This window comes from Acomys minous (genome assembly GCF_964271855.1).
Source record: "Acomys minous genome assembly, chromosome: 14".
NCBI lineage: Eukaryota > Metazoa > Chordata > Mammalia > Rodentia > Muridae > Acomys > Acomys minous.
Genome location: NC_140496.1, coordinates 50484266 through 50509306, shown reverse-complemented (window position 1 = coordinate 50509306; position 25041 = coordinate 50484266). Strand labels below are relative to the sequence as shown.

Genomic DNA, 25041 nt, shown 5'->3' with positions numbered 1-25041 from the left:
TTTCCCCTTCTGAGTGATATTTAAGCATCCTCCCTTGGGTCCTCCATGTTACTAATCTTCTTAGGGTCTGTGCATTGTGGTGTGTTTATCCTGTACTACATGACTAAAATCTGCTTATGAGTGAGTACATACCATATGTGTCTGTGTCTGGGTTACCTCACTCGGGATGATCTTTTCTAGTTCCATCCATTTGCCTACAATTTTCATGATTTTCTTGTTTTTACTAGCTGAGTAGTATTCCATTGTGTTAATGCATCACAGTCTCTTTTTTAAATATTTATTAATTTATCCATATTGCATCTCAATTGTTATCCCATCCCTTGTATCCTCCCATTCCTCTCTCCCTCCCACTTTCCTCCTACTCCCCTCCCCTATGTCTGTGACTGAGGGGGACCTCCTCCCCCTGTATATGCTCATAAGGTATCAAGTCTCTTCTTGGTATCCTGTTATCCTTCCTCTGAGTGCCACCATGCCTCCCATGCACCACAGTTTCTTTATCCATTCTTCAGTTGAGGGACTTCTAGGTTGTTCCCAGATGCTCACGATTACAAATAAGGCTGCTAAGACCATAATTGAGCATAAGTCCTTGTTCGATGGTGGAGTATCTTTTGGGTATATTCCCAGGAGTGGTAAAGCTTCATCTTGAGGAAGAGCAATTCCCAGTTTTCTGAGAAAGCACCTGATTGATTTACAAAATGGTTGTACAAGTGTTTGGTCCCACTAACAACAGAGGAGTGTTTCTCTTTCTCTACATCCTCACCAACATGTGTTGTCACCTGAGATTATTATCTTAGCCTTTCTTGACAGATGTAAGATAGAATCCCATAGTTGTTTTGATTTGCATTTCCCTGATGACTAATGACATTGAGCATTTCTTTAAGTGCTTCTCGGCCGCTCAAGAGTCCACAAGAAGACCAACAGAACCAACTAGCCAGGGCCCAGAGGGGCCTGTGGAGTCAAAGACCGTGCATGGAGCACAGGTTTCATGTGGGTCCACTAGTAAATGGAGTGGGGTGTCTCTGACATGGACTCTGTTGTTTGCTTTTCGATCATTTCCCCCCTGATGAGGCTGCCTTGTGAGGCCACAGGGAAGACAACAAATTCAGTCCTGATGTGGCTTGATGAGCTGGCATAGGTGGCTAGGGGTCTCCCCTTTTCTGGGGAACAGGGAAGGAAAGATGGGGAGGGAGGGTGGGACTGGGAGGAGAGAGAGGAGGAGGACACGACTGGGATGTAAAGTGAATTAATTAATTAATTAAAATTAATTACAATGGAAACTGAGAAAATGGCAATAAAGCCATTTGGGAAATTTTAATCACCTTTTTCTTAATTATGTATGTCTCATACTTGTCTGGACTAAAGCCTAGGAAAAGGGAATTAGGTTGGTATTATTTGCTTACTTTTTAAAATCAAGAACCTGAACCAATCGTTTAGTATTTGCATGGACATGCATCAACAGAGCTAAATGAAGCACCCATGGTAACTAAATGACTACAGCTCTGTCTCGTGTCTGTAAGCACACTTATGCCATGTGACTTTTCTCTTCCACCCAACAAGAGGAGACTCTTGGCTCTATTTCTTGAGCCTTTGTGATGAATGAGTGTGTTTGCTTTTTAATGTGCTTTGGTCAAAGGCTCATTCACAGACACATCATAGGCTGATATTTTTTTAAAAGGAATGGATAGGAAATGTTACCTTTTCTACAATTTTTGTTATGTATGTATGTATGTATGTATGTATGTATGTATGTATATTTAAGAGTTTGTAGACATACCTTAAAGCATAAGAACCAAGTGTCTCAGCTTAATTAGCTAATAGACAGGGTTACATCTGAGATAAGCAGTTCTAACAGGGTTGCACCCAGTGGCAACAAATTCTTCAACTTCTTAATTATAATGAAGGCATATAGCAGAGTTTTTAACACTCCATCTTAGTCAAAAGGCTGAAAAGCTGTAGTTTTGAAAAAAATCTAAATAACACATCGACACTCAATAAAGTTGTAGTTTTGTTTCAAAGTCAATAGATATTTGAGACTTATTTGGATGAAAATATCACAGAAGAGTCTCAGAAAAATCTAGGATGACAATTTTTTTAAAAAGAAGAAATGTCTTGCCACAAAAATGTCAGCATGATTCTTTAAGAATAGCACTCTCACAAGATGAAACTGGTTTTCTTGGAATAACAATTTATGAAGTCTGTAAATGATTCCTCTTTGTATTGCCCAGAATCCCTCCCACTGAGGAGACACTTGGAATGCATTTGTTCAGTGAATGAATGAATGAACGGAGTAAGCGAAGGATTAGTGGGACGACTGACAGGCTGGAGACTCTACTTCAGAGCCTGTGATTTGACCCATAATATAACTGGCTTGGTATAATTAGCAGGTCATTTCATAACAAAGTTCTACCTGCATTGAAACTGTGCTGATGACGTATAGTCTTCCAAATGAAGGCACTATTTATTGCTATAAATGAGACCCTCCTGTTTCTATTCTGTGGATGATAGTCTTTCAAGCAAACAAAATTGGATCTAAAGAGATGGCTCAGTGGCCATGATTTTATCCTTCAAATGTGAGAGGAGTATTCTGTTACCTCTTTGGGTAACTTCACACTATTCACCATCCAATAATACTCTCAGAACATAGGTCTGTCATGAGGAATCGTGCTTTTTCTCCACTGTGTATGTGATGTAGGTGGACAGGGTATTATTAGACAGAATCACTTTCATATCAATCTTAACTTTATCCTATCTATTGGTGAAACTCCTTGTTGGGTGTGTTAAGAAAAAAAAAGAATGTCAGTTTCTCATATCTTTTCTCACCCATATGAGTTCCTATGAAAGATAATAATCACCTTTTTATTTAAAGTTCTCTTCAAGTTGAAAAAAAATGTACACTGTGTTTTTCAGTAGGGAGCAGAAGATCAGAGTTTGGTCCCAATATCAAATTCAGGCAACTCACAACCACCTGTAGTTCCAGTTCTAGAGATTTGATGCACACACAGAAGAAGAAGAAGAAGAAGAAGAAGAAGAAGAAGAAGAAGAAGAAGAAGAAGAAGAAGAAGAACAAGAACAAGAAGAACAAGAAGAACAAGAAGAAGAAGAACAAGAAGAACAAGAACAAGAAGAACAAGAACAAGAAGAACAAGAAGAACAAGAAGAACGGGACAGAGGGGAGGACATCCTATTGGGACTCTAGATGAGAGAAGCATGGGAGGATAGCAAAGTAGAAGGATCCAGAGGGTCCTAGAAACCTACAAGAAGAACATTATGATAGGCAGATTTGGGCCCAGGGGTCCCGCTCAAACTAAGTCACCAGCCAAGGACAATACAGGCTGTAAACTTTAAACCCCTACCCAGATCTAGCCAATGGTCAGTACATTCCCCACAGTTGAATGGAGAGTGGAGTATGACTTTCACACGAACTCTGGTGCCCCATATTTGACCATGTCCCCTGGATGGGGAGACCTGGTGGCACTCAGAGGAAGGACAGCAGGTTACCGAGAGAGACTTGATACCCTATGAGCATATACAAGGGGAGGAAGCCCCCCTCAATCACAGTCATAAAGGAGGGGAGTAAGGGGAAAATGGGAGGGAGGAAAGAATGGAAGGATACAAGGGTTGGGATAACCATTGAGATGCAACAAGAATAAATTAATAATAAAAAATTAAAAAATTAAAAAAATAAAAAAAGAACAAGAAGAACAAGAAGAAGAACAAGAAGAAGGTGACTAGGAAGAGGAGTAGGAAGAAGAAGAGGAGGAAGAGGAATAACAGGAAAGTGGAAAGTAAATAATACATCTGCCAATCTAACTTCTACATAATTTAAAAGTTATGAGTACAATTATGGACATAATTATAGAAAATATATTGTCTTTACATTATTTGTTTATTTTTCTTATAATTTATTCAGATTATATCCTGATTGTTATCTTTACATTAGTGATAACATTGGTAGTAGACGTCATCTGAGTGAGCAGTATAGCTGAAAAGCCCTTTGGACAACTGATCTTTCCACATTGCACAGGCATTGCCTTGCTTGGCCGCTGGAGGCCTGTTTGCAGAGCCTCTATGTACTGTGACTTCTTCACACTTACACACATGCTCTGCCCATGGGGCCTTGCCATGCAGCTTCGCTTCTCGCTGATGCCTGTCAGCTATCAGAAACCCAGAAGCATGCTGGGACATACGCACTTTTCCTTTGTGGGATCATCTGATTTCTCTCCAGTTTCCTCTGTGTTTCCTTTCCATTCTTCAAAGTAGCAAACATGGCCTGTGCGCATCCCCCGTTGTCCTGTGTTCTTCACACTGCCCAGTCTAAAACCACACAGGAACACTAGCTGATTTAGGTCCTCCCTGCCTGACTTAACCCCCTTTAAAGTTAAATACCGTTAACAAAGGGAACTGACAAAGCCAAGAAATCATCTATTCCGCTAATTAACCGCTTATTTCTGGAGGCACCAGGCATTGTTCTAAATGCAGTAATGTAACAATACACGAAGTCACTGCCACGGTGAAGCTTTTCTTGTCATGAAGCATGCTTCCCTTTCTTCCTCAGGACACAGGTGGATTGCAAGCTTCCGTGTCAGGTCACCGTCTGCACCGTGTCCGCACTCACGGCAGCATTCTGGAAAACCCTGCAGATAGTAGTAGACTTTTGGCTAACTCAGTATTCCCTCCTCCTGCCGGATTCCCTAGGCCTCCCTAACTGCCAATAGAGCAAAACTTACAGTGGTTTCTCGCTCCTGCCAATCAAAACAAGTAAATGGCTCCTTCACTTCCTTTCTGCATGCTTAGGCATGACATATCCTTCCCAGACCTCAGACCAGCCTGTGGCTTCATATTTATTCTGCCAAGATTTTCATCTGTTTTAAATATATATTTTCCTATGTGCCACCACTGCATTCTAGGAGTGAGGTGTGGGGTCTCCCACTGCTGCAGCACTCATCAACAATCCAACCTCACACATATTTCCCCACCACAAAGATTTGCTTCTACAGATTCCTACCTACCCAGCTGCACGTGAAAAAAAAAGTGTGCTTTTCAAATTCCCAAACTCAGATTGAAGAGTTAAACATTACATACACCATGTGTCGTTCTCAGCACTTAGGCTATGTGTGACATAAGAAGTGAGAGGGAAGGACACTGTAAAACTTCTTAACATAATATAAACATGGTCTTGCAGATAGAATAACTACAATTGCATAAACTGCTTCTTTTTTAGGTTTATGGAAGAATTTGTTTATTTTTATTTTTTTTATTTAATTAACTTATTCAGATTACATCTCAATTGTTATCCCATCCTTTGTATCCTCCCGTTCCTCCCTCCTTCCCACTTTCACCCTATTCCCTTCCCCTAGGTCTGTGACTGAGGGTTACATGCTCCCCCACTATGTGATCATAGGCTATCAAGTCTCATCATGGTAACCTGCTATCCTTCCTCTGAGTGCCACCAGACCTCCCCACCAAGGGGACATGGTCAACTATGGGGCACCAGAGTTTATGTCAGAGTCAGTCCCCAATCTCCACTCAACTTTGGAGAATGTCCTGTCCATTGGCTGGAACTGAATAGAGGTTCAATGTTTACTGTATTATTGTCCTTGGTTGGTGCAGTAGTTTGAGCAGAACCCCTGGGCCCTGATCCACCCGTCATAATGTTCTTCTTGTAGGGTTCTAGGACCTTCTGGAACCTTTTATTTCTCATCTCCCATACTTCTCTCACCTAGCACCCCAATAGGATGTCCTCACATCTATCCCAATCTCCTAGTAAGTGACATCTTTCATGGGACATGCCCCTTGGGCTAGTGTCCAATTAAAAGTGAGTATATACCATGAGCGTCTTTCTGCTTCTGGGTTAACTCACTCATTATGATAATTTCTAGTTCCATCCATTTGTCCACAAATTTTGGGAATTCCTTGTTTTTAATAGCTGAGTCCATAGTATAAAGTACCACAATTTCTTTATCCATTCTTCGACTGAGGGACATTTAGGCTATTTCTAGGTTCTGGCTATTATGAATAAGGCTGATATGAACATAGTTGAGCATATGTCCCTCTTGTGTGGTGGGGCATTTTCTGGGTATATTCCAAAGAGTGGAATAGCTGGGTCTTGAAGAAGCCCTATTCCAAGTTTTCTGAGATAGTGCCAGATTGATTTCCAAAGTGGTTGTACAAGTTTGCACTCCCACCAGCAATGAAAAAGTGTTCCCCTTTCTCCACATCCTCACCAGCATGTGCTGTCACTTGAGTTTTTGATGTTAGCCATTCTGATGGGTGTAAGATGGAATCTCAGAATTGTTTTGATTTGCATTTCTCTGATTCAATGCAATCCCTATCAAAATACCTACACAATTTTTTAAAGACATTGAAAGATCAGTTCTCAACTTCATTTGGAAAACAAAAAAACCAGAATAGCTAAAACAATCCTGTACAATAAAAGATCATCCAGAGGAATCTCTATACCTGATCTCGAGATGTACTATAGAGCAACAGTAATTAAAACAGCATGGTACTGGCACAGAAATAGACTGATTGGTGAGTGGAATCACATCGAGGACCCAGAAATGAATCCACATACATATATGGTCACTTGAATTTTGACAAAGAGGCCAAGTCTATTCAATGGAAAAAGGATAGCATCTTCAACAAATGGTGCTGGTCTAACTAGATGTCTACATATAGAACATGCAAGTAGATCCATATTTATCACCATGCACAAAACTCAAGTCCAAATGGATTAAAGACCCCAACATAAAATAAGAGACACTAAATCGGTTAGAAGAAAAAGTGGGGAAGAGTCTGGAAAACATTGGCACAGGAGACAACTTCCTGAACAGAGCACCAAAAGGCCAGGCTTTAACATCAACAATCAATAAATGGGACCTCATGAGACTGAGAAGCTTCTGTAAGGCAGAAGACACTGTCAATAGAACAAAGTGACAGCCTACAGACTGGGAAAAGATCTTCACCAACCCTACATCTGACAGAGGTCCACTATCCAAAATATACAAAGAACTCAAGAAATTAAACACCACCAAGCCGAGCAACCCAGTTAAGAAATGGGGCTCAGTCTACTGTGGAGAGTGTTCTGTCCATTGGCTAGATCTGGGTAGGGGCTTAAGGTTTACCGCCTGTATTGTCCTTGGCTGGTGCCTTAGTTTGAGCGGGACCCCTGTGCCCAAATCTGCCTATCATAATGTTCTACTTGTAGGCTTCTAGGACCCTCTGGGTCCTTCTACTTTGCCTTTCTCCCATGATTCTCTCATCTAGAGAACATCTAGAATGTTCTCTCCTCTGTCTCAGTTTCCTGGTAAGTGAAGGCTTTCGTGGGACATGCCCCTTGGGCTAATATGCAGATATAAGTGACTATATACCATTTGAGTCTTTCTGCTTCTGGGTTAACTCACTCATTATGATCATTTCTAGCTCAATTCATTTATCCACAAATTTCTGGAATTCCTTGTTTTTAATAGCTGAATAATATTCCATAGTGTATATGTACCACAGTTTCTTTATCCATTCTTCTATTGAGGGACACTTAGGCTGTTTCCATGTTCTGGCTATTATGAATAAGGCTGCTATGAACATGGTTGAGCAAATTTTCTTGCTGTGTGCTGGAGCATCTTCTGGGTATATTCCAAGGAGTGGAATAGCTGGGTCTTGAGGAAGCCCTATTCCCATTTTTCTGAGATAGCACCAGATAGATTTCCAAAGTGGTTGTACTAGTTTGCATTCCCACCAGCAATGAAGGAGTGTTCCTCTCTCCCCACATCCTCACCAGCATGTGGTGTCGCTTGAATTTTTGATCTTAGCCATCCTGATGGGTGTAAGATGGAATCTCAGCGTTGTTTTGATTTGCATTTCCCTGATGATTAAGGAGGGAGTGGGATATTACTTTCTCACATACTCTGGTGCCTCACCTTTGACCATGTCCCCTGGACGGGGAGACCTGGTGGCACTCAGAGGAAGGACAGCAGGTTACCAAGAAGAGACTTGATACCCTATGATCATATAGAGGGGGAGGTAATCCCCCTCAGGAACAGTCATAGAGGAGGGGAATAAGGGGAAATTGGGAGGGAGGGAAGAATGGGAGGATACAAGGGATGGGATAACCATTGAGATGTAACAAGAATAAATTAATAAAGGAGGAAAAAAACAGTTAACTATAAAAAATAAAAATTAAAAAATTAAAAAATTAAAAAAAAAAAAAAGAAATGGGGCTCAGAACTAAACAGAGAATTTTCAACAGAGGAATATCAAATGGCTGAGAAACAGTTAAAGAAATGCATAAACTGCTTCTTATCCTGACCTGGACAGCAGGCAGTAATGCAGATATTTTGTAAAAAAAAAAAAAAAATGAAAGTGATTCCTATCCCTTAAGGCTAGACTCATGGGATACCCAAAAAGCAAATGTTAACAATTTTAATTTTTAAAATATCAAAACCATGCACCCCAATTAAGCTTGAAAGGCAAATAAAGAAGAAACCAAATAATGAAATGAAAATATGAAACAATAAAGTGGAATTTTTACCACTTCAACAAAGTTACAAGAATAAATATTTAAAAATTGATATCAACAGCAGTTTAGAGACCCACTAACACTCACCATCTGCAGGTCATCACAGGGGTGCAGGTGCCTCAAAGGCAAGTGTTCTCAGGTAAGGGATTGAAGCATGCAACCTTCTCCTTGGGCTCAACATCATGATGCATTAACAAACCTGGGCCCATGGGGCTCACAGAGACTGAACCACCAACCAAAGAGCATACATAGGCTGGACCTAGACCCCCTACACATATGTAGCAGATGTTCAGCTTGGTCATCACGTGTGTCCCCTAACAATGGGAGTAAGGCTGTCTCTGACTCTGTTCCCTGCCTTTGGGTTCCTTTCTTCTAGCTGAGCTGCCTTGTCTGGCCTCAGTGGGAGAAGATGTGCCTAATCCTGTTGCAACTTGAGGTGCCAGAGTGGGTTGGTACCCCTTGGGGACCTCATCTTCTCTGAGAAGAAGGAGAGGGGAGATTTGGGGGAGGAGGTGTAAGGGTAGGATGGGTAGGAGGAGGGACAGGCTGGATCAGTCTATAAAGTGATCAAATGAATAAATGAAATGAAATGAAATGACATTTTAAAAGGACTCTAGACTTTAAAAAAAAGAAAAAGCATGAAACGACAGCTTCTATGGTGTGGGTAACCCTGTCCTTTGGATACAGTCTGTCCCCTAGACGTTCACATAGTAGAAGTTTAGTCCCCAGCAGGATGTTAGTGGAGTTGTGGTGTCTTTAAGGGGTGGAGCCTTGTGGAAAGTCAGGGCTCACTGCTCTTGTGGGTAAATCAAAGTTGTAGCTCCAGAATGGGCCAAATCCCTAGTACTTTAATTTCTGGGAGACGGGGTTGCTTGAAGAGTGAACTTAACTCCCTCCTATTATTTGTCTCCTCGTCCACATACGATTGGTTCTAATTCTCTGCCATGCTGTGACCCAGCCAGAGTTCCTCATCAGACACCAGGTATCACATCCCACCACTGCTCTTTCCATACATTATTTTTCATATAAAGCACATAGGCTCAGGCACTTGGTTATAGAAAAAACAAAATGGACCAAGAGATTTTGAAAACTCCTTCCTATGTTGGAGAATTTGGCTCTCCCCGGGTAAAACCTAGAGACTGCTCTTCTATCTTCCTTTGGGGCTGGTTCAGAAACCTGGCTTCAGAAGCTGGACCTCTCCAATGGACTCCTACAAGCCATGAGCTTAAAAGAATTTGAGGGCTGAGGTACAGTGTTGAATCGGTGCTGGCAAAGACAGGAGACAGTGACCCTTGGGAAACTGCTGTGACAGCGGTCCTGTGCCTTCCAATCCCTGAGAACGTCAGAACCCACACTCTGCAGCCAGATCTCTCAGAAGAAGGCAACGCCTCCTGGCTGCAAAACAACAAAGATTGAGCCTCTGTTTGCTGGAGACTTTGGAACATACTCTCCATCAGACTTCATGCTCAGCTTTAAACAGTGAAGGTGGCGTCTGCTCTTTTTGCCTGAAAACCTGAACAGAAGTATGAGTAACAAGAAAAGAGTGCCTCCCCCAACCAATATTTCTCTAGGAAGAAAGGAAAGAAATGAATATTAGTAAAATACTGAGTTCACAAGAAGTTCAGGAAAGCTATAGGGAGAAGCAATCAGCACAAGGATATATTGAGATATAGTGAATTTAACATGAAGATAGAGCACGAGAAAAGCCTTGGCACCAAGTATCTGACGGAGGTGGCACTCCTGGCATCCTCTGAACCTTCTACCTTTTCCCTGTACTCGCACCCTGGCAGCTGAGCTTTGTCTCTGCTTCCCCTGGCTTACCTGCTTTCTTTATTTCAGCCTGCCTTTGCCAAGGAGAAGCATCACAAGACAGGAATGTGAGACCAGCGTCCATTGTCTCGACTTCCTCCTTGCCAGGGATTGTGCACTGAAGCCAGCTTGGACCAAAGGTCCTGGCTCCTCTCAGGCAGATTATTCTTGCTGCATTCTTTCTTTGAGTACTTCTTTGTAGGGAGAGTTTTGGTTTCTTAAAAAAAACAAAACAAAACAAAACAAAACCCAATCCCTGGTATGTTATGTGACTATGGGATATGGGGCTGCTTCAGTTTGTCCATAGCCATTAACTATGACTGTCTCATGCTCTAGCAGGGGTGTGACCTTTGCCAGCTGCTGATAGTTTAATTCTGGGGACTCTGAAGAGAGGACAAATGCCAGAGCCCAGAGAGAGAAATGGAAGCTTCAAAGAAGAAGGCAGCTGCTGTTCCCTTCTGCTGCTCATGGTTGCTGCTAGTAAGGTTTGACTAAAAGAAAAAGTTGGAAGACACTTACTTCAAACTAGACGAATGCAGATGGCCAAGTCACTATGAATGTAACATGTATAACACTCATTATTCTCATGATTGTCACATGGTTCTCCCTGCTGTATGTAGTTTGTTTTATACATGTGTAATAAAATAAAAATATTTAAAAATAAATAAAGAAAAATAAAGAAAAAGTTGGAGATACCCTGACTACAATGATTGGACTTGCCCCCAATCCCCTTAATCAGCAGGAAGTAGTCTTAAAAGATCTCAATGTCTTCTCTCCCCACTATCCTTCCTTCTCTCCTACCTTGTGTTGGGGTCCTGGAAGGGATTGGGGTAGAGAAGGAAGGTAGAGATATAAGAACCCAAATAAAGTAGCCCAAAAATATTCCACCACTTCTTCTCACTCTTTAGATGTGGGATGGTAAGAGAACACTGAAGGCGCTCATTCTTGGGCCCTGCTTTGTGTTAAACCTTTCACATTTCTGCTCTATACCACATATCTGAAAGCAATCCCTTTGTCAACTCCCCCCACCCTCCCGCCATTGGCCCAGTTGAGTGTGTTACCATTCTCTGGCTGGGGAACTGACCAATATAGCAATATTATTTGAAGGCAAATGTCCTATGGAAGTGTAAAGGCCTGCAGGGGAAATATGCACATAGCCTTCAGAAGGATGAATAACACTGAGCAATGCGGAGGGGAAAGGAGGTAATTAGAGTGGAGAATGGTCCACAAGAGACCGAGTGGGCAGCCACCGGGTGAGTAAGATATATCTTATAAAGCTTTATGCTTAGTGTGGGTCCTGTAGACATGTTATGTCTGACTATGAAATGCTTCCCTTGGGCTCCTGTGCTAAAGCCTAGGTGCCCAGGTGATGGAGCTATTTTGGAAGGTGCTGGAAACTTTGAGAGGCAGGGCCTGACTGAAGGAAGTAGGCCAATGTAGGCAGGACCTTATCTATCTTGCCCTGGACCCTCCTTTACTCTGCTTCCTGACTGATATCAAGTGAGGAGACTTACCACAGGCAGAGGGCCATGGAACCAAGGGTACTGTGACCAGAAAGCCTGGGCCTCTGAACCAAAAGAATTACTTCCTCCTTCAAATCCTTTCTATTTTGTCACAGCAAGGAAAATCTGGAACAAAACACTGATGTTTCCATGATTTTTATGTTGGAATCCATAACTTAATATTTTTCACTCCTAAGGTTAACTTTTACTAAGTGTGTTAATTTTAATAGGGCCCAACTATCCATCTTCTGTAATCAGAGATTTTTAGATAGAATTTCAAAGTTTTTGCCTGGCTACAACTACATATTACAGTGTTTTACTACTTTAAAAGTCTCTTAAACCATTTCCTATGTTATTTCTAAACACTGGCCATGTCCCTCTTTTACTTCTTAGTCTGAGATGTGACAGCTCGCTCTGCCATTCACCATGAGGTTCTCACTAGAAATGATCCAGTGCAAACCTGTGTGTGAAATTGAACCTTTTGTCTTTGAAAAGTTCACTGTCTCTGGCATTTCATTATAGTGACAGATGACTAATACACTATCATTCCGAACTATATGTCATCATTCGCTAAATGAAATATCAGCTTTCTCTTTGCATAATGCAACAAAGCAAATTCCCCAAAGTGAAAGCCTTCAGAGCTAAAATCTCCTGGTGACTTTTCAGTGAACTTTACTCATTGGTAAAGCAGCTTTCACTTCATGTTACTCTAACTGCATGTTAGAATGTACCAGAAGTAGTCAGAAACCCAAGAGTGCAGTGTTGGTATCAGACCAGAGCAAGGCACTTAGACATTTACTTATAAGACAAGAAGCAGCACATGAAATGGTAAAGAATGAACGTATCCTCCAGAAGAACAGAGAGACAAGGATGGGTCAGGTTAAAACAGGGTGAGAAGCAGGAACTTAAAATACGAATATATTAGGAGATCTAGACTGGTTCCATGGAGAGTGTCTGCCTCAAGGCAGCCAGACTTGGGTCATTCCTGGGATTGTAAATTAACAATCATAAGATGAGACGGGATATATACAGATATTAGCTGCTCAAGCAATGATAACCAATAAACAATTGTACAACCACAGAAGTTAAGTGGAGAGTGAAGGGTCCATGGGAAGGGACGTATTTCCTTAGAAAGGGGAAGTAGAATAGAAAGCTATGAATGGACAGGGCCTGGCAGCTGAAACAGGATGATCAAACCGGAAGTGGGAGGGAAAAGAGGCAATGGATGGACTATGGAAAGAGACAGATAAAACTTAGGGTCATTTGAGGGGTCATATGGAAACCTAATACAGGAGAAGCTTCCATATATATGTGTGTATATATATATATATATATATATATATATATAGTACATATTATATGACTATTATATAAAACATATCTAATTAAATATTATTTAATATGTATATATACATACACATGTTATATACTTGGACATGCAATGTATATATGTATGCATGTAATGCATATATTATTTACATATGTGTATGTATATAATATGTATGAGTGTACATATATGTATTAAGCAAATCTAAAAAAATCACCATCAAATAATGGGGAAACAGAGCCCCAACTTGATACCCATCACCAAATGAATCTTTCAGCACTGGAAATGGGTTAAATCTAATAGAGTTATTGGCTAAAGGAAACCTTCAAACAACTCAAGCTATAGCAGAAGCTACTAAATGCTCATCACAAACTGATGGTAAGGCCCTATTGCTGAAAACAACACCCAGAGAGTTCACTGAACATGAAAAAGTCAATCTGGTGCCTGTCTAGAGCCTGCAACCCCTGGACTAGTGTTTATGGTACTGGAAAGTGCTATTCTCACTACCAAAGAACAAAGGTACAAACCAAACTACAAACCCTTTGATTGACAATGATGACCTGCCTACAAAATATGCTGGTGCAATAGTGGTAAAAAGCTTGTAGGGGTAACCAACAACTATTTAATTATGCTTAAGGCCTACTCTGTGAGATGGAACAAATATCCAACACAAAGTGGGTAACCAAGAACCTGAGACTAGGAGAAAACCAAATACTACTGTTCTACTAAAGGAATGTCGCCATAAGATGGCTCCAAACAACATTCTGCTATACCCATACATCAGTGCCTTGCTCAACAATCATCTGAGAAGCTTCCTGCTACACTGGATGGAAATGCATGCAGAGACCCACAGACAGAAAGTATGCAGAGAGCAAAACCCCGTGGAATACTCGGCCCTAAAAGGTGTGTCTCCATTAACCTCTCTCACCCTCAGGGCTCAAGAAACTCAGCAGAAAAGGAGAAAGGATGTAAGAGCTAGAAGAGATGGAAGACACAAGGAAGCAAGATGCTCCAAACCAGCAGGATCGGTGCACACATGAACTCACACAGGCTGCGGCAGCATGCACACGGCCTCACAAGTCTGCACTAGACGGGGTCCTAGAGCTAAGAGAAGTGCACGCAAGCCCCCATCCTTAAGAGAAAGACTGAGGGAAGAAAGGAGGGATGGGGGAGGGAGGGAGGGAGGAAGGGAGGGAGGAAGGGAGGGAAGCAATAAAACGGTAAGAGAATATGGACTTGGTAGAGCCTTTACTAGCCACACACACATCTCTAGGAATGTTTCTGGGTTTTCCCACTCATTCATCCTCTAGAGGAGAGGTGTACCTACATCTGTGGCAGAGATGGGTGGCTCTTCCTCACATGACTGGGAAGGCCCAGGGAACACATAGAGGAGATACGATGAACCCTCAAGTCTTCCCTGGGGTGCCCTTGCTGGTTCCAGGTGAGCCTTCTCCATCTTGGGGAAGTTTTAACTGTGTGTGTGTGTGTGTGTGTGTGTGTGTGTGTGTGTGTGTGTGTGTGTTGTCTGTTAGCTATTTCAAGCTGACTTTCCTTCTAAGTCTTTACAATGCTTTACAATGTAGACGTGAATCTCAATCTAGTTTTACAAGAATCTGTGACAGAGGATGTGAGAGGCATGCATCCCGAGGTCACAGCGTTCACCGACACATATCCATGTGTCTTCGGGGGATGCCAGCTCAGCTGTTCATTCTCCTAACCCATATTAATGCCTCCCAAGCAGATGGACAAGCATCCATTTTCATCCTTCCAGTCCAAATGTTTCTAAACCAAACTTTCAACTGAGTTTTGCTTTGACAATCATTCTCAGTTGAGGATAATAAAGACAGAGAATGCTTTGCTTCTCTCTTCCTTTTCTTTCATCTTCCACCTTTTACTGCTGTTTCCCTCCAGGTCCTGTCTGATGTCATCAAACATGAAAACAAAACAAAACAAAAAACAACCTGTTCTTTGCTGTTGTCAAACAGGTTTCCTTCCTGGATGGCAGAAGCCATCAGTTTTTATGAAAGCAACTATGTGATTCCTTAATTGCTTGGGGCCTCCTAGCACGGGCAGACCAGACCTGGGTTTTCATGTTTCATCTTTATAGACTACATCCCTCCAATGTCTGAGTAAGAACATGCCTTTGCCTTTTTACCTATGTCACGACTTAGTGCTGTGTGCCACCCAAATGTCTCCTTGCTTTGACAGTCTTGCTTCTACCTTTCTAAAATGCCTGTCTTGCTTGAGAAACACTTGCAGATTGAAGTTCACAATCACTGCAAACCCTAGTTTTTCCTCCTTGACACCCTTGGTCCTTTTGATGACTCAACCAATTCCATCTGATAAATGTCTCCCCATCTTCTGCGTCAGTCTCCTCCTATGCCAGTCCCCTACACACAATCTCCTCCTCCCTTCTCAGTATATTTGATCTGTTGGGTAATGCACCCATGAAAACAGTGTCTAACAGATGCTCAGGAAACCAAGTGACACTGTAAAGCTCTACATACTAAGCATATGGACACCAGCACTGCACTGTCCTACATGAAGGCCACCAGGTACACTCGACTATTCAAATCTTAAATTCAGTTTATGATTTAATATCATTTAAACTTGATTTGAAGTGCTTATTAGCCTCATGTGTCCAAAGGTTATCATACTGGAAAACACAGCTATAGAACATTCTTATCAATGTAAAAAGTCCTTTTGGAGAGAACTTCTCTAGAGCTTTCTATATACAGTGTCAAAAGAAGAGCCACCACCTTAAAATGTCTAAAATGTCTCTCATGTCAATGTGTAAACCTCCCTTTCCCTTCAGTGCCCTCTCTTTACCCCTACTGCTACTCTCCTGACTGCCACAATCACTCTTTATCATGTAACTCACATGTTTCCCAACTGTAAATCTAGATGGGGAGTCACCTACAAATGACCCTCCAAGGGCTTCCTAGAGGTGGCATAAGGTGATTATCGATCTGACCCAGGACATTTAGAAAGCTCAGTGTTATTAGTAAATGCATTGTTGTAGTGGTGTCTGGGTGGGTCTCGCATAGCTAAACCACTGGGATATCTGGCTCTGCACTTCCAAGGATGTGCTCGCTCTGGACCCAGTGCCCTGGTCATTGATTCCTCTTACCATGCCTGCTAACAGTATAGAATTCTAAGACATGTGTATAAATAATGAAGACTATTTTATACTACCTAATTAACTAATAGGCAAATCTGAAAAAATTAGGAAAATGTGGGCGTTTCTAAATCTAAAGAAAATTATCTATATCCATGCTTTTTAGTTACTATATCTCATTGTGTATTCTTCTCGATTCACATGTATATATAGAGTTTTCAATTTTGCTACTTTCTAGCATTCCTTTATTTTGTATTATATGGTTTTATTTTCTCTCCCATTTAAATTGTTTTATAATATGAATTTTAATGATTTCATAGTAATTTATTACTCTGAAGAAGATACAATAGTTTAATTAACTAATGTTGTGTTGTATATTTAATTTGTTTAGAATTTTAAAAATTTATAAAGTAGCTAAATATTACTTCTTATCATATTCAATCCATATTTAATGCAGACATTTGGAAGAAGAAATGCACAAAGAATAAAAGAGATTAACTTTATTCTGAAAAATATAATTTTATGGTGCTTGAAAGGTAAGTCAGAGTAAATGCATATTTCTGAAATTGTAATTAAGTCAATTGAAAAATATTACCCTTTCACAAAGATAGGCAGAATGTGGGAAATGTAAGTGCTGTGTTAAGGCACCTGTGCTCACAGCCATGAATATTTTTCTTGCCCATATTTAGTACCATCAGTAAGCCGTATTTTTCCAAATGTCTGCATGTGAAATATGCTTGCAAGAAATCCTTCTTAATATATTTATCAGTATTCTAGAAACTCTATCCATGAATATTAAGGTCTTTCCACTGCCTTCATAGGGTATTCATAGATGAAATAGTCATTGCTTGCTGCTGGCCCACTTACTGCTGAAGGACTTCATTCCATCTCACATAAATAATTACATAACTGAAAGCACCACAAATTTATTCTGGGTCCGTGCACACTTATAGCAGGAATGTTTTAACTGCCTGCATTCAAAACAAAGGGGAACAGAGTTGAATAACAAGTGTCCCCCATAGGCTCATTGTTTCAACACTGTTCTCCAGTTGGTGGCGCTGCTGGGGAGCTTGTGGCACCTCTAGGGGTGGAGTTTTGCTGGAGGAAGTACATCACTGAGGACCGGCATTGAGGATTTAAGGTCTCACTCCACTTCCTGATGTCGTTGTCTCCTGTGTGTGGATGAAAATGTGATCCCTCTTCTTCTTTGTCCCATTTGTGATAGGCTCCTCTATTATGGACTCAACTCTGGAATCATAAGCCAAAATAAAATGCATTCTTTACATTACTTCTGATAATGGCATTTTATCACATCAGCAAAAAAATAACTAATGCAGAAATTGAAACTGGCCGAGTATGGTGGCACATAGCATAATCCCAGCACTTGAAAGACAGAGGCAGGCAGATTTCTGTGAGTTTGAGGCCAGCTACGACAGCAAAGACTACACAGAGAAACCCTGGCTTGAAAAACAAAACAAAACAAAACAAAACCCAAAACAACAACAAAAAAAGAAAGAAAGAAAGGAAGGAAGGAAGGAAAGAAGGAAGGAAGGAAGATAGGAAGAAATTGAACCTGGAAATAAGACTGTTGATATGAAGAGCTGGCTGTGGGAAAACTTTGAAATATTGTGCTAGAAAATCACTGACTGCTATAAGCATAGCTTGACAGGCCACTCTAGTGGAAGACAGTACCACTGAGCAGGCCTAGTTTATCAGGCTCCAGAGGGGAGGAACAAAGGTTTATAAGCAACTGGGCTAGAATGCAGTCACTTGGTTTTTTGACAATCAATATGTACCCTGCCTATGTCCTGAGATATTACATGAGGCTAAATTCAAAAGTAATAGACTAGTTTCTTTGGAGGACAAAATTTCAATACAGCAGAATATTGAGTCTGCAGAACAGTTATTACTAATAACTCTTGTAAATCTGCAATGACAAAAAGCAACAAGTAAAACAGAAAGACAGAAAAGAACCTAGTAACAGCATGATTAAGTCTGTAGCTAATTCCAAGTGCTAAAATAGAGTATGCAGGTGTTAAGGAGATTAGAGCCACTGAAGAGAAACTTCTTGCTCTGCTCTGAAACTACAGAAAGGAGGCCCTGATGGTTAAGACCACCCTCAGCTAAGCCTTTTCTTTTTAGAGAGAAAAGGTGTTGCTTGCTCCTAGAAAGTAATTTCCAAGGGAAATTTTTTTCATGAGCTTCAGTGTACAGAAGGTGTTGCACTTGTGGTTCAAAAGGCCAGAGCCCATCCCAGACTTTCAGCTAAACTTTGCTGTTTGCTCTATATGATACTGATTTTATGCAGAAGAAAGATGCAAGAGTGAGACTTCATAAATTCTTCCTCCAGTTTTGGAAAGCCAGTGAGGCCAAGCAAGTGGTAACAGAGTTGTATGTGGTCCCTGTGAAGAGGTCTTGAGAGGCCATTGAGTGAAGCTATGATTGTTAAGCCTGAGATACAGTGGAGATACCAAAGTCATGAAACAGCTGCTAAGGAGATCTGCCTACAAGAAAAATAAGCAGGCATTAAAGGCATGCGCCGCCACAGGACTTCTGAAATTTGACTGAGTGCATTTTGCATCATGAGGAGGCCATGAGCCTATGGAGACCAGGAGAAGAACGTTGTGGTTGGAATCAGCTATGCCCCGCCCCCCCCCCCAATACACATAGGCTTGTGTATCTGAACACCTCTTCCTCAATGATGGTGCTCTTTGGTGAGGTGGAGCCTTGCTGAGGGAGGCACATCACTGAGGGTAGGCTTTGGAGGTTTATAGCTTTACCCCATGTTCAGTTCCTTGTGTGTTTCCTGAATGCAGACAAGAATGTGACTTCTTTGCATCACATCCTGCTGCCATGCCTTCTCTGCTATTATAGGCTCAATTCTAGAACCATAAGCTAAAATAATCCTTTCTTTTTATGGTTGCTTTGGTTGTGGTATTTTATCACAGCAACAGAAAAGCAATAGTGAGTGAGTCACACAAACATGATTTTGATTTTGGAGGCAGTGTTTGGAACTGTAAGAGTGCCAGTAATTGTGGCTGGAGAAATGCTGCAGTGGCTAAGAATACTGGTGCTCTTTCCAAGGACCTGGGTTCTAATCTCATAATCCACAAGGCACTCCACCACTGTCTGTAGCTCCAGCTGTGGGGAATTTGATGCCCTCTTCTGGCTTACATGGGCACTGCATGCATATGGAGCATGTACATCCATGAAAACCAAAGACAGAAAGCCAAGCTGAATGGCTCTAGCACTCCTGAAGACCGATTGTGGTGGTTATTTCAGGAGATGCCCCCTTTGTGTCCAATAGACCATATTATATGCTATTCCAAGCACAGACATGGTGAGTAGGTTTCAGGAGTGAGTCCATTCACTTTAGTGACTGTGTCACTCCAGACTGTCCATTTACTGATAGACGAACATCCAATCTGCAAGTTTGCTGTAGATTTATGCTGAGACTGTCTAAGGCAGTGGTCCTCTACCATCCTAAGCTGTGAAGCTTTAATACCTTTCCCCATGTTGTGGTAACTCCCAACCATAAAATTATTTTTGTTGCTACTTCATTATTTTGTTACTGTTATGGAGCTTAAGGTAAATATCTGTGCTTTCTGATGGTCTTAGGCAACCCCTGCGAACGGGTTATTCAGCTCTCTAAGGGGTCAAGACCCACAGTTGAGAACTGATGCTCTAACGCGTCACTCTGTAGCAAAGTGGAAAGAAGGGCTGGAAGTTGAACTTGCTCAGGTGGCTGCTCAGAATAAATATACAGGTGCCATGGCAGCCATATGCAGGTGCATCCTACAGACCACACTTCCCACTGTCAACTGTGCGATTACTCCCTCAATGACATTTTTAAATCTGACTTTTAAAAGATTCTTCTGGGAATGATTTTTCACCCAAAGGGAGCTCACCCCCATGCTGGTAATGTTATAAAAAAAAATATCCCCATAGGTCAAATTATGTTTTCCTTTGGCCCCTGATGCTATGTCATAAAAGGGTCTGAAGTCATATAAGATTAAGTTGGTGCCACTCCAGGAAAGTAAAAGAAAATGTGTCACATTCAGTAATCGTGGGTTTAAATCACTGTTGCGTACACATGAGCAGGATACAGTAAGTAGGACAGGGGTTACTGTCATCACTGCTCCAGTGAGTAAGCGCTCTAGGCTCACAGATGTTTCTTGTATTGTTCAGTGGCCCATGCTTAGTTGGTACTCTGGTTTAGCATTCCCTATTCTTCATTCTTCTTCTTCAGTAAAGACTGGACTGCTGCCATGGCTGTGTCTGTGTGTGTGCACACGCATGTGCGATTCTATATTTTATAAGTTTTCTCTCTCTCTCTCTCTCTCTCTCACACACACACACACACACACACACACACACACACACACACACACTTTTCTAAAGAAGAGAAATCCATCTGCCTGGAATTCCTGACTCCACCCTTTGCACTGTCACCAGAAGCAGACAGGAATACGACATTTCCTGTGAACTCACAGAGGAACAGCAGGATGACCTCCCTCTCCTGCAGCCATGGGAAGAAACGCAGGAGGAAGCAACCTCCCAACCTGGAAATACACATGGCATGAGTCACCTGTTTTAAAGTAGTGATGGTGGTCTCTGGCACCTGTAGTCCTTGCATGGATAAAGTTGAGAGAAGAACTTCCAGCCGGAAATCCAGGACTTGGGCTGCTGCACAGTTCATCTAAATGACTGTTCTTTCATCGAAATATAAATGTGAATCTTCCCTCCACTCCGACAGACATGTGGCTATAAACAAAACCCAATAAAGAGAGGAACAACAAGAAGAGGAAATTATGAGAAGGAAACAACTGACGATGTCCAAAAGACAGTCGTGCATGTAATACGAAAACATCACGTGAAAGCGAATTTTAAACAGAGGAAAGGCATCTCGAGTGATAAGAATTTCTAATTCTTTTAACAATTACTCTATTAGCTCCTGAGCCTTGGGAAACACCTAATGGTGTTTATCAAGACAACGTCAATCAGGGATTAATCTTGCTTTGGTTGGCACTTTCACAAAATGATGTCAACACAGAGTATGGCTTTGTTTGGAAGAGCAAGCTCTTAAGTCCTAGTCAGTGATAAATTTTAGAGAAAGGCCTGCCAGCCCAGAGCAATGGGCAACCCATCAGGGCTTCTTCATTCCTGCTCTCGTTTTTGTCTTTTCCAAGGACATCAGGGTTAGGTTAATTCTCCAAAGCCCCCTTTAAAGCAACTGAACATCCCATGGTGACTCGGACTTTCTGTTTCCAAGAACTAACTGAATTGACTGGAGGACATTTCACTCTCAGGAAATGTGGAAATTAAATATAATTCTCTTTCATTTTGAGAGTCTCTGGTATAGGAACAGATGCAGCCAAGGTTGGAATCAGCAAAGAAAGAAATGACAAGAACCACTGGGTTCAAGGATGACAACATTTAACATGACTGAGCCAGAGGAAGGAAAGCAGCGTAGAGTCACTACAGCGAGCCTGGATGGTTAGTATGCAAGGCAATAAGGAGTTCAATTATATTTTTTTAAATGTTAAATCATATCTTGGAAAAGAATACAATTTTAGTTGTTAGCTATATGGCTAAGTGTATTCATTAGTTAGTTCATATTTCCCAAAGCAAATAAGTCATTCATTAAAAATGTTTAATTCTGTTGACTGATTAATATGTTAGGAATATTGATCATAGAAAATCAATTCCTGAAAGTACAATTCCTAAACCCTCTCCTGACACCAGTATATGAAAGTGGCTTTATTGCAAAGATGGAAATAACTTTAAGCGTTTTTCATCATCAGTTTAACAGAGTCCTATGTATGCATAAACAGTGTCAGCAAAGAGGGGAGTCAGTGAGTCCCCACATAGGGAACATCAGAAAATCAGTTCTCCGTGGGTAGAAATGATACATCCTTTATGCCTACTTACCTTTGAGTTACTATAACAAAATTCACCATTGTTTGGACAATGGCAGAGGTGTATGAAGAGAAAAACTGTTTGTACCACAGACAAGGGCTCCAAACAAGAAGGAGCAAGCAAGAGCCTTTAACTCCATTACTAAAGAGCCCATAGCCTCCTTAGGGTGCTCCCACTGGCCAGCTCCCTATCCCAGGCCACACCTCCAAAGACTCCCATACTTCCTAATAAAAGTGTCCTGGAGATTAAGCCTTTAACCCAAGAGGAGATCTCATGTCCAAGCAATAGCAGGTGACAAGAATGTCTCTGAAAGGAATGGGTTTATTCCTCTTTTAGACCAAATGAGAATAGTTGAGTTCTTTTTGTTTCATAGGTTTTGTTTTTGTTTTCTTAAAATAAGAATCTGATAACTTGAAAGAGCACACACACATAAATAGCAGGCATTTGCTTTTCTCCTTTCTAACAAAGATGTCTGCATGATAGTAAGTCTTTGATGATCTTATCCATCAAAGACAAGATCCAGATATTATAACAGCACATGATGACTGCACATAATGAAACAGACACAGATAGCTGTGGTATGAATAAGTGAATCACTGAATATTTAAATCTCTTCTTTTATTTAGTTTTTATTGACATATATTAATTGTGCATAATAATGGATTTCATTGTGACAGTTTTATACATGTATACAATAATTTTTTTTACCATATTCACCCCTGTTCTCTTTTTTCTGTCCCCACTGATCCCATTTTTCTCAACTTATCGTCCTTAGTTAGACTTTCATGTCTTGTCTCTAAGCTGGCTTCATGAATGGTGCACACATCTCACACATTTAGCACATGTGTGCTGGGAAAGGAGTCCAAGCAGAGTCAAGACAAGACAGTTAAATATAAGATGGTCACAGAGAGCCAAGCTTTGGCTCCCCTTCAAATAAAATGAGACTTACTTACAGGCCTCTCTTCACTCACCCGCAGTGTTGACTGGTGTACATATGAGCACATATACAAAGCGCACCAGACTATTTTAATGTTCTGCATAGCCAGTAAACTGAGATAATTTTTAATATCTATTTTACCTATATCATTTGACTAAAGTTTGAAAACAAGAGCTAAGCAAAGGCTAGTTAGTTGCAACCTTCATAAACGGGAAATACAGCTGGGATCAAAGGGTGTCATTCTAAAAGTATTTGGAGCCAGATTTCATGAAGTCCTTTTTGATCCTTAATTTCATATTGATTTTTGATATAATTCAATGTATGCTGTCTTTCCTAATACTAATTTTAACATTTTAGTGTTCCAGATTCTCTTGAGCTAAGGATGTTGCTCAAGGGCAGGACAGATATATGTGGGGAGAGAGAGAGAGAGAGAGAGAGAGAGAGAGAGAGAGAGAGAGAGAGAGAGACCCTGCAGTTTGTTGCACTGGAAAGGAGATTTGTAGAAACCTAAATCATCAACACAGAAAGGCTATTTTGGTGGCCTGGTGGGCCTCTGAATGAACCTGTGACCACGAATTTTAAAGCAGACGACACTGGCCAGCCAGTGCCTTCCTGCCTCCACAGATTGCTGCTGCATCACACAGGCCTTCCAGACCTCCCAGCCACCACAAGGACAATTTCTTGTAGAACCTTACATTTCCATGTCACCATAACATGGAGCCCTGGAGAAAGCCCCATCTCTCAGCTAATAGACACAGAATAAAGTAAAAATATCAGTGGAAGTTTATTCTTGGGAAAACTTGGTTTGCTTTCTAGCTTTATTACTAAACAATATGTAAGCTCTTAAGGGAATAATTTCTGAATTTCCAGCTAGCCCTAAACCTCTATATTTCTACCTAGTTGAGTTATTTTATCATGCTGTTACTGGGAAATGCAACTAACATTGCTGAAACTCCTAATGTTATGTCACACTTTAAGGTCCCTAGTTGTTATCTTCAGAAAACATTATTGACAGTGCCTCTAAGTCAGTTTTACAAAATCGCTTTATAGCAAAAAAGTACATTTTAAAACAATATGAGCAAGGGGTGGGCCCCTGGGTCATTACAGCTGCACGCTCATGGAGGGAAGAGCTCAGAGCTCAAGGCGCATGCTCTACGTAGATTGTCCTAGCAGCAGTTAAACACGATTGCATCATTTTTTAATGTGTAACCTTACCATTTTTAGGGTTTAATTTTGAGCTAAACAATGCTTAGTAAAATACTCCCTCACCTTATCAAAGAACTAGAAAAACGTCTGTGCTGAAGGCAAGGTGTGACGGTGCAAGGTAGCATCCTGCCTCTTTCCAGAGGCCTCACATCACACTGTTCTTTTAGCAAATTAAAATTATCCTGGGTGGCTGAAAAACATCTGGAGATGCCTTCTGGGCTCCCAGTGTTGCAGTTTGTTTCTGTGGCTGCCTCCATGACACCTCTTTACTGCCGTGTCCACCATCAGTTTGTGTCTAACCCTTCTTCCAAATCATCTGGTGGCCTGAGCTAGTACTCATGACCAGGAGGGCCCAATCGATAGCCTATTCACTTCAACTGGTCCAAGCTCCAGCAGTGAGATATCTGGAGCAGTGAAGGCACAAGGAGGGCCAGGCTCAGTAGTTCTACGAACCACATCTTTTGTCTGAACTTAGCTTTGCCGGAAGTCTCCTTCTCTGGCTATAAGTCACAAGGAAACCGTGACCTTGCAAGCCTCAGTGTCCTTCAGAGCTTCCTGCTCTCTGACCCTCTCTGGAATAATGCTTGTTTGGGGCTGTTTTTGTTTGTTTGGTTCCTTTTGTTTGTTTGTTTGTTTTCTTGTTTTGTTTTGTTTTTTCTTTTAATATTGATGAAAAAGAAGCTCTTTTCCCAACAGACTTTCTACAAA

General features: G+C 41.2%; 1 protein-coding gene across 4 annotated transcripts in view; it reads right to left on the bottom strand.

Annotated features, from left to right (window-relative positions):
- The window catches only part of LOC311582556 (uncharacterized protein), a 206122-nt gene that overhangs the window by 117033 nt on the left and 64048 nt on the right, over positions 1-25041 (bottom strand). The window contains exons 2-3 of one of the 4 annotated variants that reach the window (XR_014774139.1): positions 20860-21035; positions 16888-17519 (exon numbers count right to left, since the gene is read on the bottom strand). The exons of 2 other annotated variants lie outside the window; for them this stretch is intronic. The gene's annotated coding sequence lies outside the window, so the exon portion shown is untranslated. Of the gene's footprint in view, positions 1-16887; positions 17520-20859; positions 21036-25041 lie in introns of those variants that run through there. One more of the 4 variants, XM_084755728.1, reaches the window with a different exon arrangement.